The sequence below is a fragment of the Diabrotica virgifera genome, chromosome 4, assembly GCF_917563875.1.
Source record: "Diabrotica virgifera virgifera chromosome 4, PGI_DIABVI_V3a".
Taxonomy (NCBI): Eukaryota; Metazoa; Arthropoda; class Insecta; order Coleoptera; family Chrysomelidae; genus Diabrotica; species Diabrotica virgifera.
In genome coordinates this window covers 96,640,365-96,661,814 of record NC_065446.1, presented here as the reverse complement: position 1 = coordinate 96,661,814, position 21,450 = coordinate 96,640,365, and the positions used below count along the sequence as shown (strand labels likewise).

The 21,450-nt window shown below is 32.4% G+C and overlaps 1 protein-coding gene across 2 annotated transcripts in view; it reads right to left on the bottom strand.

Moving 5' to 3' along the window:
• The window catches only part of LOC114332267 (uncharacterized), a 155,147-nt gene extending 134,263 nt beyond the window's left edge, over nt 1–20,884 (bottom strand). Inside the window, exon 1 of one of the 2 annotated variants that reach the window (XM_028282033.2) lies at nt 20,721–20,884. The gene's annotated coding sequence lies outside the window, so the exon portion shown is untranslated. Of the gene's footprint in view, nt 1–17,367; nt 17,418–20,720 lie in introns of those variants that run through there. The other variant, XM_050649540.1, reaches the window with a different exon arrangement.
• Nucleotides 20,885–21,450: the final 566 nt, after the last annotated feature.

Sequence of the window (21,450 nt, the reverse complement as noted above, 5' to 3'; positions counted from 1 at the left end):
TACAAATCAATTTGGACTGTCCTGTGCCGTGCCGGGCTGTGCCGTGCCGGGCGTTCATAATGGGTTTCCTGCTTGAAGGTACAGGGGGCTGATCTTCAGAAATCTAACACATGCACACAAAAACTCTTTGACGATAATGGGCCCGAATAAACTCCATTATACATCACAACTAAAAGATGGCAAAGCTCCTGGACCTGACATTATGCTGAACTAATAAATCTGTTTTGTTTATTTATTAATTATGTTTATTAATAAATGTTTAAACACCGACGGTACTCAACGCCTAACAAAAATATTTAATATTACATATATTTATTATTTAAGCGGAGTAATACCAAGAACCTAAAGTCGACGTTTATTGCTTTTCCAGACAAAATAAAATCCGTATCCTGTAAGGATCTCCGAACCACCAGCCATAATTTAAAGTTATTTCTAAAAATCATACATCAAAGGATATATAAAATGTGAGAAGAAAAAATCAGCCGTACAGTTTGTTTTTCAGAATGTAGTGGGTACGAGAGAGGTTCTCTTCAGTATACAAGTGTTATTTCAATGATGTAGAGAGGTAAATTGCGATATTTATGCATGTTCCATTGATTACAATAAGGCGTTCGATACAGTAAAGCACGACAATCTGATGGAGAATTGGAGATATTAACAAATATTGAAATAAACACCTTACCTGTCATCTTAGAATTATTAGCAATCTTTACTGGAATCAAACATCGTCTATCCGTACAGAGTAGGGATGGGAAAAAGCTACAGGTTATAACCTAAAACCGGTTTTTTCCTCTGTAATAATCGGTTTTTGCGGTTGTTTTTTTGTTCCGGTTAAAACCGGTTTTTTTCTTTTTAAAATATTAACCGGCGCAAAACCGGATAAGTGGAAAAAATACTGAATTTAGAAAAAAAAATGGGAAAATTTTTTGCCCCTCGCACGTAAATGAGAAATTTTAAGCTGACTGAAACCGATTTCACAACACTGATGACTGATTCTTCTTCTTCTACGGCACTAAAGCACAAATTGAGCCTTAACCTCCTTTATTTTTTGCCTCCACCCTTGTTTACCTGTGGCTGCTCTTCTCCATACACGGACTCGTAAAAGGGCTTGTGCGTCGCTGTTTACTGTGTATTCCCAGCGCTTTTTTGGCTTTCCAACCGGCCTCTTTTCCTGCATTCTAGCGTTCAGTGCTCTTTTTGGTAGCCTATCCTCTCCCATTCTTACCACATGTCCGTCCCATTGCAATCTTTGTATTCTAATGAAGTCCTGACAGAGGTGTTTCCTTATAAAGTTGATAGAGCTCGTTGTTGTATCGACTTCTGAAGATTCCGTTTTCCCTCACCAGAGGTCCTAGTATTCTTACTGATGACTAATTGCTATACTGATATGGATTGATATCTATTCGGATGGAGTATCGCAAACTAAAGCGCAATGTAAATGTAACCTATTGAGTATTGACTATGACTAAAAAACCAAACACCGGTTTTTGGAACAACCGAAGGTAAAAAAACCGTTATAACCGAAAACCGATGTTTTGTCAACAACCGCCATCCCTAGTACAGAGGTAGGATAATTCAATAATATCAAAATCAAACGTGGGATCCGGCATGTATACTATCTCCCCTACTGTTCAACATAATATACTCTGAGAAAATATTTCAAGAAGCAGAAGATGTTGAAGCCGGAATTCGAATTAACAGGGAATGAGACTAAATAAACCAAATAAATTTTCGGACCGATCGAATCGGATCGAATTAAAAATTTAAAAACTGGTGTATAGAGAATTCCAATGGCTTGCAAACAATATCTTATTTGACCTAATTGCACTTAAAAAATGTTGGAGTGATTCTTACACTAGTTTAGGGGTGAAAGTAAAATAATCGAAAAAACCGGGAAAATATCAAATTCCTGATAATACCACTGTTTAGTTTTCGTCCGGCCCCCCTGTTTATACAGAAATCGACTGAATATTGAATGATTGTAACTCTATCATTTGTTTTATTTAACATATTTATCATGCGGAACCTTGAGAAATTCCGTATAAATAATCGAGGACCAGAAATGTGGCTTTCTGAATTTCGAATAAAAACGTTTTTGTCCGTATACGGATCTGTGATTCTTTGAGCAAATTTATTATTTATAGAGACCATACTTTATGGTAAATAAGGTAAAATATAAACCCGTTGAGGACATTGACCCGCCCAGGTATCTGAATTTTTTTTTATTTTTATGTACCTACCTCGATAACCGTGTAAAACCTTTGTTTCCTGCAGTGGATTTGGTGGACTTTTTATTCAAAATTTAAAGCCAAAAATGCATCATTTTAAAAACTTTTGTCTACCAGTACAAAATAACGCATTTTGAATGGATTTTTGAAATATTGACGAAGGCAGTCTAAGTAATGCATAGGTACAACAACGCTATAGCAAACATGTACATAAATGCAAAAAGTGCCGGTAAAATGGAAAATAAAGTTTCATATGCGTTTCCTGTAACAAACGGCTTAAGACAAGGATGTTCTTTGTCTCCAACTCTATTCAAAATCTATATTCAGGAAGCATTAAACAACTGGAGGAGAAAATGCACAGGAATGAGAATAGAACTTGGAAACAAGTACATAACAAACATTTTCTTCACAGACCAAGTGATTATGGCAAATGATGCGGAAGATATCGACGCTGTCAAGCCAAAACGGCATAAACGATATTAACTTGATTTTTCAGGAAACACAAAAAATTGATTATTTTTATTTTTACCAATTCTGCTTATCTGCACAATGATTCAAAAAAATTGGGGATTTTTTTTTTCAAATTTTAATATATTGTGAACATTAATGTGGCTGAAAATACTGTCTGAAATAAATTAAAAACTATAAAATGGCGCTTATGTCCAATCAAGATATAACATTGGTGAATATGCCAAACTTACCTTTGGCGTTTGTGTCGATCGCATCGTTGTAAGGTTAGTCAATATGGCGCTTAAAAGGGATATATGCCATTAATGAAAAAAGAAACGAAAATCAAAAATTGTCGTTTATGCCAACAAGAAAAATTATGAAATTACGAAGATTTTTGATAGGGTTTATTTTTTATTAATCAAAAATACATTCTAAGTTAAAAACAAAACCTTAAATTCTTTAAACATGTTTTGGTGCTAGGATGAAATACTTAAAAGTAAATATAAAATACTTAAAAGTGGATATCTAATAATAAGTAGTGGATTCTAATTCATAATCACTGTCAATATTTGGTTCAACATCCGTATTGATTTGATTGCTTGTATTTTCCTTATTTTGATCACTACTTATACCGGCATCCAAACCATTATCTGCTGCTAAGTTGAAACATGATGTGAGATCGTGACTAAATATTTCTTCTTCTACTGGTTCCTCAAAGATGATAATGTCATTGCTAAAAGCTTCTGCAATGTTGGCATTATAAATGTCATAAACCTCTAAGGGAAATATAGGGGGATTATTGTCAGTCAGTATATCATTTTGTACTGATTAGGTATATGTTTTATTTTCATTTAGTAAGGCCATTATTTTTTTACTTCTGCTATTCATGTGCAACAAAAAAATGGCATAAACGCCAAAAATCGATCGCCATTTTTAGCTATATAAAATTGATTTGAACTCTATGCTGTAATACAAAATGAATTGTTCATCACACTAGTACAAAGTTACAATAGAATATTTTAAAATAAACTTTTTATTTGCGCAATTTTTAAATAAGAAACCTGCATAAGAATACCATTGAGGAATGGCATTTGTGTCAACCACGATGTAAATATGTGGTTTTGGCATAAACGCCTCATAGTTTTTAAAGAAATTCAGTGTTTTTACGCTTCAAAAATCAATACAAATTGAAAATATTGCAAAGGTAGATAATACCATGTTACTTATCCATAAAAATTGTAAAAATACATACCTTTACTATTATTACTGGACCGAAATGTACACAATGATAATCTTACGGGCACTGGCGATTATGTCAATCGGTGTTCACGTCGGTGTTCACGTGCGTGACTAGACTGGCGTTTATAAAAATTTTAAACCTATATTACACCTATTTCACTTTTTCTGCGGTTATTCCGCGTTGACTGTCTGGTGCGGAAATTAAAATCCTATTTTTTAGTGCAGCTAACTAAAAAGTGGTCATTTTGGCGTTTATACCGTTTTGGCTTGGCAGCGTCGATATGGATTAAATGATTCAAAAGTTAACCGAAGAATACGAAAAGCGGGAAATTACTATCAGTATTAACAAAACAGAATAGAATAAAGGACGAAGAAAGAGATCCATAACTCTCGATTAGAGATATAAAAAATGCGAAGAATTTAAATACCTAGGGACAATACAACAGGGCCAAAATGTGGTACAAAACACTAAACTAGTTACGTTGGTCTCCTAAAATTAGTTTACAAACCAAAATGACAATCTACAAGTCGGTTGTGAAACCAATTTTGACGTACGGATCTGAATGTTGGCAAATGACAATGGATGAGAAGAAAAAACTGGAAGTAGTAGAAATGGAGTATCTAAGAAGGGCGTGTCGGATATCTAGACTTGATCGCATCCCAAATAAAAAAATAAGAAGAAGATCAGGAAGGATCTACAATATAGTAGATACAATACCGTAGATATAACAGAATCCAAACAGCTTTTATAGTACGGGCATGTAATGCGAATGAATGATGAACGATAGCCAAAACAAACCTTAAACTCTGTTCCATGGAATAGAAGAAGGAGAGGAAGACCAGCACTGGAATGGAGAGAAGGAATCAGAGGAATAATGGGAGATAGAGCCATAAATGAGGAAGAATGAACCTAACGAAAAAGGTGGAGATCGAAATGCGGGATGCGGCAGAGGCTGTAAGACCCCCGCAGATGTATATGAATGGATTTGGAGGTAATTATTTGATAAAACACATTTAAAACTTTAAAATCGCGATTTATGGATGTTGATTTACTAATTTGTTGCTTATAAATCTATAAAAAAAACCTAATAATTCTTAATTTTCAATAAATGTTAATAACTATTGTAAAAAAATGAACCTACAACCTTGATATTGCGTGAAAAGTTGGGTCTTATAGTGTTAAAAATGTGATTAAAATTTCAGAGTTATTCATCAAGTTCAATTTGTTTACCCCAAATAACTTTTTTGCAATAATATAAGTCAGAAAAAGATGAACTTACAATGATTCTACGGATAGTATAATCTTGTAACAAAATAATTTTAAAAAAGTTAGAAAACCCATTTTCAACACTAGTCATTATCTCCGCCATTTTCAACTTTTCAACACAAAGAATAACAACCAAAATTGTTGAAAATGTGATTTTCTATTATTTTTTATTATTACAATTTTTATCTCTTTCATTTTTTTGCTAAAATTAATATTTAAGGTAGTACGTATGCGGTATGCGGTAATGGCGCGAGCGTAACACCTGATTGATTTTATAGCAAGTGTTTTTGTTCAATATCTACGCCATTTTTAACTAAAATTGTTTCAAATATGATTTCCTACAATTTCTTTTTAACAATTTTTTTCATGCGGTTGATATTTTCCGAGTTAAGTGGGAAAATGGTAAAAAGTGGTGGGGGGAGCATAATTATTGAATTGAATTTTGTTTCCGAGCTGCCCCAAATTTTATAATTCTATCCTTTAGGGTAGATCAATAGTCGTGTTAATTTAAAATCGCGACTGAATTCCGATGTTGTATTAGCCGCCATATTGATTTTAAAGGAGAACCGTTGTTGCTTAATATCTCCGCCATTTTCAACTATTCGACAAAAACGTTAGGAACTAAAATTGTTGGAAATGCAATTTCCTACAATTTATTTTGCACAATTTTTTATGCGATCAATATTTTCCGAGTTAAGGGGGAAATAGTGGAAGCGAAGGGGAAGCATAATTATTGAATTGTCTTATTTATTATTAACTTTACGACATAATTGTACATAAACAAAAATACAGCGAATTATATTTTATACAATGTTTGAAACTTCCAATGAAACACCAACCAAACTAAGTACATAAAAGACGTAAATAATAACTTATGTGCCGGAAGTTCACTTAATTTTATTAACTAGCGGGTTTTATTGGTTGAATTTGTCTGTCAATATTATAAGTATCATGTCAGCTAATATATTTTTATATTTCAACGATTTTTTTAATTTTGGACCCTGTTGGCCTCTTGGGGGGAATTTCTCCATTCAACCCCCCTCGTAGACCCGCCACTGGTTCTCTCGAAAAATTGTAGTAAATCGTAATTGAAACAATTTCAGTTCTTACACTTTTTGTCGAAAAGTTGAAAATGGCGGAGATATTGAACAAAAACAATTGCTATAAAATCAATCGGGTCTTACGCTTGCCCATTTACCGCATACGTATTACCTTAAATATTGATTTCATCAAAAAAATTAAAGAGATCAAAATTGTGCAAAATTTAATTCTCTTCATTTTTGTGTAGGTACATATTTGTAGTAAAACTAATAGTAAACGAGATAATTCAATAATTATGCTCTAACTGTCACTATTTTCCCCCCATAACTCGGAAAATATCGACCGCACGAAAAAAATTAAAATAAACAAAATTCTAGAAAATCGCATTTTCAATAATTTCAGTTTCTACACTTTTTGTCGAAAAGTTGAAAATGGCGGAGGTATTTAGCAAAAAGGGGTCTCGTTTAAAATCAAGATGGCGGCTAACGCAACGGTGGAATTCAGTCGAGATTTTAAATTTACACTACTATTGACCCCCCTAAAGATTAGAAAAATAAAATTTAGGGCAGCTCGTAATGTAAGGTCGAATGCTATCCCGACTGGGCTACACTGCAAAACTGGAATGAAAAATCATTGCAATTTTTTACATATAATTATAAACAATTTATAATTATAAACAATTTGAAGAAATAAAGAAAGGAAAAGCAGTAGGACCAGATGATATTCCCGGGGAAGTATGGAGAGCATTGGCAGAGACAGGAACAAGGTGGCTAGCAGGCCTATTTAATAGAATTATGGAAGTAGGACAAATGCCAGACGAATGGAGAAGCAGTATACTGGTACCTGTTTACAAAAACAAGGGAGATATACAACAATGTACATACTACAGGGCTATACTGCTTAGCCACACCATGAAAATATGGGAAAGAGTAATTGTTAGACGAATACGTGAAGAGACCGAAATATCCGAGAATCAATTTGGCTTTATGCAGGGCAGATCAACAACAGATGCAATTTTTATTATAAGGCAGTTGATGGAAAAATACATGAGTAAAGAAACAAACGCTCTTATGGTATTCATTGACCTTGATAAAGCATATGATAGAGTTCCTCGAGAGATTCTGTGGTGGGCACTCGATAAGAAAGGAGTCCCTGGTGAATATGTAAAGATTGTGAGGGATATGTATGAGGGAGTAACGACTAGTGTTCGGACAAGTGTGGGAGAGAATGATAAATTTCATGTGAAAGTAGGATTGCACCAAGGCTCTGTGCTTAGTCCATATTTATTCTCATTAGTTCTGGACCAGATAACAGCGAAACTACAGGGTAACATTCCATGGTGCTTAATGTATGCTGATGATGTCGTGTTAGTAGGAAATATTAGGAGACTTAGAACAAAAACTGGAACAGTGGAGGCAAGCTCTGGAGGAAAAAGGTTTAAAACTTAGTAGGACAAAAACAGAGTATTTAGAATGTTCATTTAAAGATGGAGTTACTACAAATAAAATGGTATCTTTGGATGGTGAACTGATTGTAAAAAGCAATAGTTTTAAGTACCTGGGATCAGTATTACAGAGTAATAAAGAAATAGATGGAGATGCATGCAGTAGAATTAGTGTTGGATGGATAAAGTGGAAAGAAGCGAGTGGTGTATTGTGTGACAGAAAAATTCCAATGAAGCTGAAGGGAAAATTTTACAAAACAGCAATAAGACCGGCTATGACGTACAGAACTGAATGTTGGGCAGTGAAAAAGAAAGAGGAACAACGAATGCATGTGGCGGAAATGAGAATGCTTAGATGGATGAGTGGAGTCACAAAGAAAGATAAAATTAGAAATGAGTATATTAGGGGAAGTCTAGGTGTGGCACCTATTGATGCCAAAATGAGAGAGCATAGGTTAAGATGGTTTGGTCATGTTCAACGTCGAGACGTTAATCACCCAATACGAAGAATAGTTGAAGTGCAGATTCCTGGAAGGAGTAGGAGAGGAAGACCAAAGAAGACCTGGGGGGAGACGATAAGGCAGGACATGTTGGTAAAGGGGATTAACATTGATATGACCCAAGATAGAATTGTGTGGAGAAATGCAATTAGGGAAGCCGACCCCGCATAGGGATAAGGCAAAGAAAATGATGATAAACAATTTGAATAACTTTACTATTGCAATAAAGTTTTATTATCTAATTTTAAACGACTATTATATAGACCTGGATCTCGCGTACCAAAAAAAGTTGATTAATAGCAAGCTGAAAATTTGTTAAAAGCTTAAAGATGTCTTGTCGGACAAACTTTGATGTATGGAAACATTGGAACAGGGGAAGTTTTAATTGTGGAACAGGTTAAAAATTTGGAACGTCAGACTACGAAAACGTCCCATGTATTTTGTCGGACAGAACTTCCAATTGATTTGTTACCATTTCATTAAACTCTCATGCAAAAATCAGACTAGTGTTTATCACCAACTGGGCATTTTAATGAGTGGAACACGAAGAACATATCAAATGACAGGATCATGTTGGTTAGTAATGATGGTAGTCTGATTTTTGCATGACAGTTTAATGAAAGGGTAACAAATCAATTGGATGTTCTGTCCGACAAAATACATGGGACGTTTTCGTAATCTGACGTTTTAAATTTTTAAATTGTTCCACACTTAAAACTTTCCCTGTTCCAGTGTTCCCGTACATCAAAGTTTGTCCGACTAGACATCGTTAAGCTATTAACAAATTTTCAGCTTGCTGTTAATCAACTTTTTTTGCTACGCGGAATCCAGGCTATTACGGTAAAAGCAGCACAGAACAAAATATATTCTACAGCGATTTAATTCATGAAACATGTCTATATTCTGGGCTTAACCTTGTCGAGGAAGAAATAAGACGAAATTTTCCACATTTCTATTAATGTTGATAAATAATGATTAACTATTTAGATGGGAAATAAGCCACAATTAAATTGAAACGATAATTTTATTAACGTTTCGAAGCCCAAATCGGGTTTCGTGGTCAAAATACAAAATACTACTAAATTAAACAAAAATGTTGTTGCTAAGTAAAAAAATTCTTCTAATAATTTCTTTAATCTGACTCATTTATATTGGCAATTCAGGCGTATATTATACATTTTAAAGTAGAAGACTTTAAAATGATATCGCCAATATTTATGAGTTGCGTTCCTGGGACGACTTTACTAAAAGATAGTTCATTCGATTACATGAAATCAATCCCAACTTAAGAATATCCGTCACAAAAAAATTATAGCATGCGATCTGTCTTTAAAAAGACAACCAAATGCAACGATGACAGTAAAATTATCGCATTAAGCGCTAGTTTCCTCGGAAGCAGTACCGATAACCTCCGATCGTAACACTGCGATAAATTACATCATAAAAAATTGTACCATGCAAAATAATAGCGTTGGTTTTCAAGGATGCGTTGGAAGCCACCGCTTGCTCAGCTTGCACATTCCATTGCCCCAGTGAAGAACCTTGAATTTTTCACCGTAATCTGACGTAATTCATCGCAGTGCTACGATCGCTGTTTGTCGGTGCCGCTTTCGAGGAAACCCAGGCTTTAGAAATTCCATAGTAAATCAGGAGGGAAAACCAGGAAAAAACCTCGTGATACTATCCCGGCATCGTAAGTATTTGGTCTTACATTTAATTTACTTTCAAAAAACTAATACCAAATTCTGACTTTAATACATATGTTTAAATTATAAATAATATTAATAATACATAGGTTTTACAATAAGTAATACTAAAATATAAAATTTGTACTAACTCGATATGTTATTGACTTACTAATCGTGGTATTTTCTTTCTATTGACTTCCTCTTTCAGTATGGAATAATTTTAGTTAAATACAAGAAGTTTTGATTATTCTTACAGTCCATTCTATCGAAGTTGTCCATAAAATTTGAATGAATTGTCAATATAAATGAGTCAGATTAAATAAATTATTAGAAGAATTTTTTTACTTAGCAACAACATTTTTATTTAATTTAGTAGTATTTTGTATTTTGACAACGAAACCCGATTTGGGCTTCGAAACGTTAATAAAATTACTTTTTCAGTTTAGGTAATTGTGGCTTATTTCCCATCTAAATAGTTAATCATAAAAATGCCACAAGGAAATAGCTTCAGAACAACATTGATAAATAATGTCAAAAAAGTTTTTATAAAATCGCTATTACGCTCAATTTTACAAAAAAAACGTCTAGGTAATATTTCATTGCTCCCCTTACCTGTTATCACGAGATGGGACACTTGGTTAAAAACAGCATTATGTTTTTAAGAATAGTATTTTTAAGAAATAAACAATTTTATTACAGAACTAACAGATTTCACTTCAGCAGCTATGGAGAAATATAAACGCCTTGTTTAGTTATCTAATTTACCTCAGAATCTATACTAAAATCACAATGAAGATGCACTAGAAATAAACAAACCAAGACACGTTGAATGTTACCAGGAGCACTCCCGAATCATGATTGACAATGTATAAACTTTTTGTACATCACACTTAGTAGGATCACAGAGTGATCCTGCACCAGATCTTGAACTGCTGTCGTCCAAGATAAACATGTTTAAAAATGCACCATTAAATTCTGTTGATGGTGAAAGAAGTTTTTTGACGTAGAAACATTTATACACACATGGAAAGCATAAATATTTTAATTGCTTGAAAAACAAATTATTTTCAGTTATTATTTTCAGTATTATTTTCAATTTAATTGCTTGAAAAACAAATTATTTTCAGTTGTTTTGATACCGATAACACTAGTTTGTGAAATTGCCTATCTACTGACTATGTATGGTTATTGTAGTATTTTTAAAAATATTGTTATTTTTTGTACAGGGTGTCCCGAAAAGATTGGTCATGAATTATACCACAGAAGTTGGGGTCAAAAATAGGTTGATTGAACTTACCTATATACAATAATAATGCACACAAAAAAGTTACAGCCTTTGAAGTTACAAAATGAAAATCGTTTTTTTTTCATATATCAAAAACTCTCAGAGATTTTTTATTGAAAATGGACATGTGACATTTTTATGGCAGCAACATCTTAAAAAACATTAAAGTGAAATTTGTGCACCCCATAAAAATTTTATGGGGGTTTTGTGTACGTTCCAATTAAATTATTTTTTTGGTACCATTAGTTAAACACAGTGTTTTTAAAACTTTTTTGCCTCTTAGTACTTTTTATATAAGCCAGTATTTATCGAGATATTTTGAATATTTCTCGAATCCACCACATATTTGTATAAGGTTAAGTACGATTATAGAGACATGTTAATAATCTGAAAATTTATTTCTAATTTACATTTTTAGGTATATTTTGAAAAAGAAGCTACATCTCGATAAAAGGTGACTTATGAAAAAAAGACTAAGAGGCAAAAGTTTTAAAAACACTGTGTTTAACTAATGGTACCACAATAATAGTTTAATTGCAATGTACACAAACATTTGGGGGGTTTAAAGGAACAAAACCCCCATAAAATTTTTACGTAAATATATTAAAAAAAAGCCGCATCTCGATAGAAACTGGCTTACCGAAAAAATATTAGGAGGAAAAAGTTTTTAAAACGTTGTGTTTAACTAATGATACCACAATAATGAATTAATTGGAACGTACACAAAAGTTTGGGGGGTTTAAGGGAACAAAATCCCCATAAATTTTTTATGGGGTGGACAAATTTCACTATACTTTTGTTTTAAGATGTTCCTGTCATAAGAATGATACAAGTTCATTTTCAATAAAAAATCTCTAATAGTTTTCGATATATTGAAAAAAAATCAATTTTAATTTTGTAAATTCAAAGGGCTGTAACTTTTTTTATGAGCACATTTGTACTAAGGTAAGTTAGGTTCAATCGAACTATTTTTGACATCAGAATGTGTGGTATAATTTATGACCAATTTTTTCGCGACATCCTGTATATTAAAATAAATTAATGTCAAAATTGTATTTCAATCGTACTGCAGTTTTAATCTAGTAGAAGTAGACTATGAGCCGCTATAGGTGAAATTTCTTAATCAGTTTAGGCACTATGGGACCCTATAACTTAAATAGTAGAACCTAAAAGAAAAGGTTTGAACACTGTGCCGTCACTTTTCAATGGCACATGCGTCGACAGTGGAGCATCAAACTTTCCACTTATGGACGGGATACATAAAATAAAAAATACCTTCCCTCACTACAAGAATTCAATTTTTTTCATTTATTTGAGTTCTATGTGATTGAGACATAAGATTCATCGTAATGTTAACCCACCACCCCCTTCCCCCTACTCCCACCATCAAAAACTTTATTTTTCGATTTTGTTTTTTTTTTGGTGGGATGCAATCAATTTTAAAATTTCAAAAAATTCACACGTATAGTTAAGGCTTTTATAAAACACGTCTATTTTTTATAGACCTGTAGGTTGAGTGTACATAACTTCAAAAATTTTTATTTTTTTTTGGAAAAAAGTATATAACTTTTTTTTGGGATAGCTGCAGATCTAATTTTTTCTTAATCTTGTGTAATTTATCAAACACTATATTTCTAATTTTGTTCAGATTTTCTGTAACGCTAGTTACCTTCAAAAATCCAAAAAACTGTTTTTTAAGGGGGTTTTGTTACTTCAAGTTACATATAACCTATAAAATAGAAATTGCTTTGGTATATTATGAAGTCTATAAAATAGGGAAAATCCCCCAAAGCCCCCCAAAAAGCAGTTATTCGGATTCTTGAAGGTGGCGAGCCTTACGGAAAAATCTGAAAAAAATTAGAAATATAGTGTTTGATAAAACACATAAGATTAAGAAAAAATTAAACCTGCAACAATTCCCCAAAAAATTTATACGCTTTTTTCAAAAAAAAAAATTTTTTAATTTTTTGAGGTTATGTACACTCTACCTACGGGTCTATAAAAAATAAACATGTTTTATAAAAGCCTCAGCTATGCGTGTGAATTTTTTTAAATCTTAATTTGATTGCGTCCCAGCAAAAAAAATAAAAACGAAAAATGAAGTTTTTGATGGTGGGGCAGGGGGAAGGGGGTGGTGGGTTAAAATTACACTGAATTTTATATGTTAATCACATAGAACTTAAAAAAATAAAAAAAATGAATTCTGTTAGTAAGGGAGGGTAACTTTTAATTTATTTATCCCGTCCATAAGTGAAAATTTTGATGCGCTACTGTCGACGCATGTGCCACTGAAAAGTGACGGCACAGTGTTCAAACCTTTTCTTTTAGGTTCTACTATTTAAGTTATAGGGTCCCATCGTGCCTAAAATGATTAAGAAATTTCACCTATAGCGGCTCTTAGTCTATAGGTGTATAAAAAGTATGACTTTTTAAATACTAGAAGGAAGGCATTTTACATTATTATTATTATATTACCTATACGAATTGATTTTTAGATGCGAAATTTGTTAACAAGACTGTAATAATTAAAGCCTGCGTATTTGCATATTCTTTTAAAATGTTTGCATATGTGGGTCAATTTTGTGCATAGATATTATAATATATGCGCATAGATTTGCTCCCATTTGTTTTCTGTTGCATATAATCCGGTGATTCCATTCTTAATTTAAGAATTATCTCAAATACTTTTTGAATGCATATTAATAAGATGGGCCTGTATATTTATAGATTGATTTATTTGCAGTGTTTTATAGTTTAATCGATTGTTTTAGCTGTAGACTTCATTTTTTTAATAAAAAAATGAATAAATGTAGCATAATGTACTTACACTTTGATCAAACTATACCCTATTCCCCGAACATACGCCTGTTTTGGATTACTTCGACAACGAATATTTTACTGTGCAAAATAAGAAGAACGAAAGTAAATTTCAAATTACATTGTTGTTTATTGGAATAATTATTACCGCCATTTACTTTCGTACTTTTTATGTTGCACAGTAAAATATTCGTTGTCGAAGTAATCCAAAACAGGCGTATGTTCGTGGAATAGCCCATACACACGTAACATCCAAATTTCACTACCAAATCGATCACAAGTTAATAAATTATTAATGACAATTATTGTCGTTGACTCCGTTTGCGCAAAATTCGAGGGAATGATTAACAGCTATCTACCGACCAATGACCACAGTCGCCAAGAAGTAATGTTGAGGAAATGTATCTGACCATGGCAAAATAAAAATTATACCTTTACGACCGTCTAAGTTAAATAAAAGTTTATGGCTTTAACAAACCTTTAACAAAAGAATACTTTTTCTAATAGAATGTTTAAATGGATAAGAAAAATAATTCAAGTTTCACCACAGCGCGGGTTTTTTTTTCACTACTAAAAAAAATTGACATCGGCAGACATCATGACAGTAAACTAAAAAATGAAATTAACTCGTGGACATTTGATAATTTATCTTTTTAGCTAGTAATCTAAAATCATTCGGAGCATTCCAAAGGATTACTTAAGGGGAACGTAGCAAAATGCAGAATTTTGACGCATGTCAAAATTTTCAATGTGTTTTAAATGTATTCATTTTTTTCGAATCCTAAAATCTAATAAATATTTTTGAAAAATTTAAACGCAGAATGAAAGATTACATTATTACCGAGGGTCGAAAGTCCATGAACACTTCTATGTTTATTTTAATAAGTTACAGGGGTTAAAATAAAAGAGAAAATTTAGTGTGATTTTTAATTGCAAATATTTCATTCAAAAGAAACTTTTTATTTATTCTAAGGGACTTTCTGCCCTCGGTAATAAAAGTAGTCTTTCATTCTGCGTTTAAATTTTTCAAAAATACTTATTAGTTTTTATTATTTCTCAGGATTCGAAAAAAAAAATAAATATATTTAAAACACATTGAAAATTTTGACATGCAAAATTTTGACATGGGTCAAAATTTTGCATTTTGCTTCGTTCCTCTTAAAAGAAAGGATTGCAGTTCGACATAACCAGGCGTTTTTAATAATAAGCGGTAGATTTGAAAAAATTGCGTAGTTTAAACAATAAAAACTGTCTATACAGGGTGTTTCATTAATAATTGTCCATATAGTAACTGGAGAAACCTAACACAAAATACGAAGATTTAACCTAAAACACTTAAATAAAATGTGGTTCCTTACTAAGTTACAGGGTGTTTTATCTAAAAATTTAAAAACTATTTTTGCTCAGCATTTTAAAACTATACGACGTATCCTTTTCCTACTTGGCAGAAAGTGCGACTACTAGACACCCTACTAAATACTGATAAACAAACGTTTCTAGCTACTACCAGAGGCGTACGACAGGGGATGGTTAATGGTTAACCCTTCTCAAATTCTACGCCACTGGAGGAATTACTATTTTAGTGCCATTTTTAGATTTTCCAATACTTTCTACGTAAATAATATACTCTTCATTGGTAACGATAAAGTCATCAGTTTTCGATATATTTGAAGTTAAATATGAAACGGTACAGTTATTTTGATTAATTTATGATATATATGATTCATAATGATTAAAAATTAAAAAATTATTTGTACCCAGTACTTTAAAACTATTTGGCGTATCCTTATCATACTTAGCAGAAAGTGTAGGTACTGTACACCCTACTAAATTAAGATAAATAAACGTTTCTAGCAACTACCAGAGGCGTACGACAGGGGATAGTGGCTGGTTGACCCTTCCCAAATTCTACGCCACTGACAAAATTGCTATTTTAGTGTAATTTTTTGATTTTGCAATACTCTTTATATAAATAATATACCCTTCATTCGTAACGATAAAATGATTAGTTTTCGAGATATTTGAAATTAAAAATGAAGCGATACAATACATTAATCAAACTAACCGTGTCGTTTCATTTTTAACTTCAAAGATCTCGAAAACTAATGACTTTATCGTTACAAATGAAGAGTATATTATTTTCATAGAAATTATTGGAGAATCCAAAAATTGAACTAAAATAGCAATTTCGCCAGTGGCGTAGAATTTGGAAAGGGTCAACCATTCACTTTCCCTCGTCGTACGCCTCTGGTAATAGCCAGAAACGTTTGTTTAACATAATTTAATAGTTTGTACAGTACCTATACTTCCTGCCAAGTATGAAAAGGATACGTCGAATAGTTTTAAAATTCTGAGCAAAAATATTTTTTTAATTTTTAGATAAAACACCCTGTAACTTAGTAAGGAACCACATTTTATTTAAGTGTTTTAGGTTAAATCTTCGTATTTTGTGCTAAGGTTTCTCCAGTTACCATATGGACAATTATTAATGAAACACCCTGTATATACTTTAAGGAAAATTGGTTGTAGGGTGTAAGTGTAGGTACATATTCTTTCCTCTAGCTAGACTAAACATAAAACTCAGAGTGTGCAGCTGTATACAGGCCTGATCAAAATTTTAAATTCAAGAAAAATAAAATATTACACATTAAAAAATAAATGACTACCAAACTAGTATTTCAATCCTACTTTTTCAATTTCAATTTCCTAGTTTTAATTTATATAAAATATATGACGTTGTAAATACTAGCAGGAAAACATTTTATTGAGCAGGAAATTTTGCATATTTGAGCCAATTTTGTGCATATACGTGTGCATGTGCATATTTGCTACTCTGTTTTCTTTACCTACGTATTGTAGCATGCTTACGGTTAAAATAATACTCTCGGTTCGTTTATACGAATTTTTATTTATTCAAGTTACAGACGAATCTATTTTACAGACTAACCACTCCTAAAAATTCCATCCTTATTTATATTGAATACAAAAATACAAGCCATGTTCTCGAACGTTCCGGAAAAACGGAACCGCCCAACTTTAGTAATGCGTAGGCGATCTTTCTCGAGAAATCTTTTCCTCGCTCGTCTGATGAGTCACCCTTCCAGATGTAACGAGCTGTCGAGACGGAACCTTTTATTGGCTGTAGGTAATTCGTCACAGTATATTCCGGTCTTCAATATTAGGTACCAATCTACTTTTAAAATGTGATTTCATTCTTAATTTGAGAATTCTCTCAAATTAATGCACCATATTAATTATGTAATAATATGGGCATGTAAGCATTAGGTAGACTTATTTTTTTATTAAGCAACTAAGCAAGTTGCAGTTTCTTTAAAATTTTATTGATTGGTTTGGTTATAGACTTCATTTTTTGAATAAAAATGAATAAATGTAGAATAATGTACTTACATTTTGATCAAACTACACTCGTAACATCCAAATTTTACTACCAAATCGATCACAAGTTAATAAATTATTAATGACAATTATTGTCGTTGACTCCGTTTGCGCAAAATTCGAGGGAATGATTAACAACTATCAACCGACCACAGTCAACAAGTAATGTTGAGGAGATTTACCTGACCGTTGCAAAATAAAAAAAAATGCACTAACTGCGTGAATGGAGCATTCTTTTACTGCTCAAGCACTGTCAAAGAGCCTTCAAGATGCCACTGGTACCCTTGTTTCCACTCGAACTATTTAAAGACGTTTAAAAACATTTGGTTTGGTATCTAGGTATCCTTTGAGATGTATACCATTGACCTTACGATATCGGCATCAAAGATTAAGTTGGGCTAGAGAGAGTATATTTAAATGGGAGAGATGAATGGCATTCAGTATTGTTCACAGAAGAGTTCAGATTTGCCGATTTTCAGATAGCTATCGTGTACGTGTCCATACCAAAGATCTCTGGTCTATACACAAGGTCAAGGGTACCAAAAAATCAAAGGCAGTGTCAGATGGAATGATAATCTATTTGGAGGTGTTGGTGTTATGGTTTGGACTGGAATCTCTCTCCGTGGAAGAACAGATCTCTATCTTTGCCAGGAGCATATTATTGTTAATTTTCATGCAGCCATTAGGGACCAGTTTTTTCTCGACGATAATGCTCGACAATAAATCTGCAGTTGTCGAAGAAAGTAAAGATTTACATGGAATTCCACATTTCGCATTACCCCCGAGCACTCCAGACCTCAAACCCATTGAGCACGCTTGGGACATGCTACAAAGAAGGCTTACAGGTCACGTACCCTGTCTGCACACCCTTCAGAAACTTCGAGAATTGTTACCATATGGGTTAAAATTGCTCAAAAATCTCTTGGTAATTTAATAGATAGTACAGGGCCGTGCCGTGCTATGATGCGGCGAGGCAGTCGCATCAGGCGACTACCTCGCCGCATCACAAGGGGGCGGCATAATCAGTAAAATAAAAAAAAATGGCAGATTGTGTAAAAATGTAGTCACAAACTATAGAAAAAATGAAAAGTTACAGACAATATGTCTAATGACCGAATGAAAATTTAATGAAATTGCAGAAAATTTTGATATAAGTTCCGAATTTCCAGCTGAACATGAAATTCGAGCGAGGAGAAAAAAGCGTTTGTTTGACTACGAAAAATCTGTGGATGAGCTCTTAACAGATGAAGCTAAATTTAAAATAAATTTGTTCATCTATATTTTAGACATTGCCGTTAATTCTTTAATTGATCGATTTTCGCTTCTAGAAACTCATAATAAAATTTTTAAGTATGTTTAAATTGAGGGAAATATATGATGAAAGACTAGAAAAAAATTAAATAAATCTTCATTCAACACTTTCAATAGAAAAAGAAAAAAAATCTGATGATATAATGATCTTCTAGAAGAATTGCGTGATATATTTCAAATGATACCATACTCCATGAAACCTTTAGAGGTTTTGACTATTTGTACCAAAATGACCTAATTTCTTTATACCCAAATGTAGTTGTAATTTGTAATTGTAAACTAAGAATTTTATTAACACTATTGTCTCGATAGCTATTGTGGAAAGAAGTTTTTCAAAATTAAAAACTATTTACGAAGCTCCATAAGACAAACAAAACGAAAAAATTTAGCACTTATTTCAATAGAGTTCTCACTAGCTGCTACACCTATCTATCCCACTATTAGACTACACCATTCTGATTGACGAGTTTGTTAAAATTAAAGTCAGAAGGGTAAAATTATAATTTTTGTAAATGTTACTTGAAAACATAGGCGCAAAATTTGCTGCATTGCTTTCTAAATGCTTTCACTTTTTTCGAATCTTGAAAAAACTAATAAATATTTTTATAAAATTTAAACGCAGATTAAAAGACTACATTATTATCGAGGGCCGAAAGTCCCTGAGAATGAACAAAAGATTTCTTTTGAATAAGATATTTGAAATTAAAAATTACACTAAATTTTCTCTTTTTTTTTTCACCCTTTAACTTATTCAAATAAACATTATAGAGATTTTCAGGGACTTTGGCCCTATAGTATTTTTACTACAAAAACGTTATTACGTAGGTCAAAATTTTTGACGTAAGAGAACTGTCAAAACATTAGAATGTGACTTTTCATTATTGCCATGTTTATAATAAACATGACAATAATGAAAGTCACATTCTAATGTTTTGACAGTTATCTTACGTCAAAAATTTTGACCTACGTAATAACATTTTTGTAGTAAAAATACTATAGGTAATAATGTAATTTTTTATTCTCCATTTAAATTTTTCAAAAATACTAATAATCTCAGGATTCAAATAAAAATGAATGCATTTAAAAAGCATTGCAATCAAATTTTGCGCCTATCCACTTAATGTAGTGTTAATACATAAATATATGTATTTCATTTAATGTAAAGTATGTTTTGTTTTTAAAATAAAAGTTTTCGTTCATTTTGTGTAGTTTCTTTTAATAAAAATAAAAGTTAAGTTTCAGTTAAAATTTAAGGGCGGCATTTCGAAGAGTTGCATCATATTGAAAAGATGTACCGCACGGCTCTGAGATAGTATGTCACGTAGAAGTCAAGCAAAAACTGGTGCCAATGGTGGACATACGACTTATTAACTAGTGTAATAATGCTAAAGACATAGAAAAGACATAGTAAGGACATATGAAAGCAACGAAAAGTAATAATTTATAATACGTTGACAAAAAGCACATTAATGTACGATTCTCAAACGTGGAGGATTAAAGAACATCAAAATAGAAGGCTAGTGGTTACGGAGATGGACGCACCAAGACGATCAAACAGAACATCAAAGTTAGAGAGGAATCGAAATGAAATACATAATAAGAGAGAGAATGAGTGTAACAAAAACAATTACTGACTGCATAGAGGAGAAACAATTAATCTGGTACGGGCACGTTCAAAGGATGAGCGAGGAAAGACTCCCTAAAAAGACAATGAGATGGGTACCAAGAGAAAAACGAAAAAGAGGAAGACCGAAAAATCTTGGATTGGTGGTATACAGAGATGTATGGTCGAAAGAGGATTATCTGATGAGGACTTGAACAACCGAGGGAACTGGTGCTTAGGCATCGGACAACGTTGAAGGACGTTATTATAAACCGACAATATATAATATGAATGATATTAATAAGGTATCTCTGTGAGAATTAAGTAGACTTATTTTTTTATTATTATTTAGCAAGTAAGAAAATTACAATTTTTTTAAACTTTAATTGATTCTTTGAGTTATTGACTTAATTTCTTTAATAAAAAATGAATAAATGTATAATGTACTTACATTTTGATCAAACTACAGTCGTAACATCCAAATTTCACTACCAAATCGATCACAAGTCATATATAAATTATTAATAATTGTCGCTAGTTTCGTTTGCGTAAATTCGAGGAATAAATTCGAGGAATGATATACAACTATCTACCGACCAACGACCACAGTCAACAAGTATAGTAATGTTGAGGAGATTTACCTGACCATGGCAAAATAAAAATTATACCTTTACGACCGTATAAGTGAAAGTTGATCGCTCGCGGGAAGAAAGCTCGTCTCACTCTTTGGCGGGTATAAATAATGTATGTTTGGATTGGTGAAAAATTATGAAATTTAATAATTTCTGAGAAAACAACACATATTGTAAAGTATATGTCACCAATTTGCGACTGTTTTGGATTATCGCTAGACACTCAACATCCAATGGTCGACTGCTATTGTGCAGCAATAGAAGTACTACGAGTATGAAAGTACATTGCTCTAGTAATGAAAATATGAAACAAGTAATTTCTAAATTGAATTAAAAAAATCCTCTTGTATAATATCTGTAGTAATAATATTACAGTATTAATAACAAGTTATTAACAGCAAGTTTTTTGATATAATAATTCATGTGCACTGCACATGTTACGCAGAAAAATTACATTTTGTTTGGTTGCCTAGCGGTTTTACCTTTCTTCTTCTTCTTTAGCCCATTTCTATCCAACTTTGAACGTAGGCCTTCCCCAAATCTTTCCAT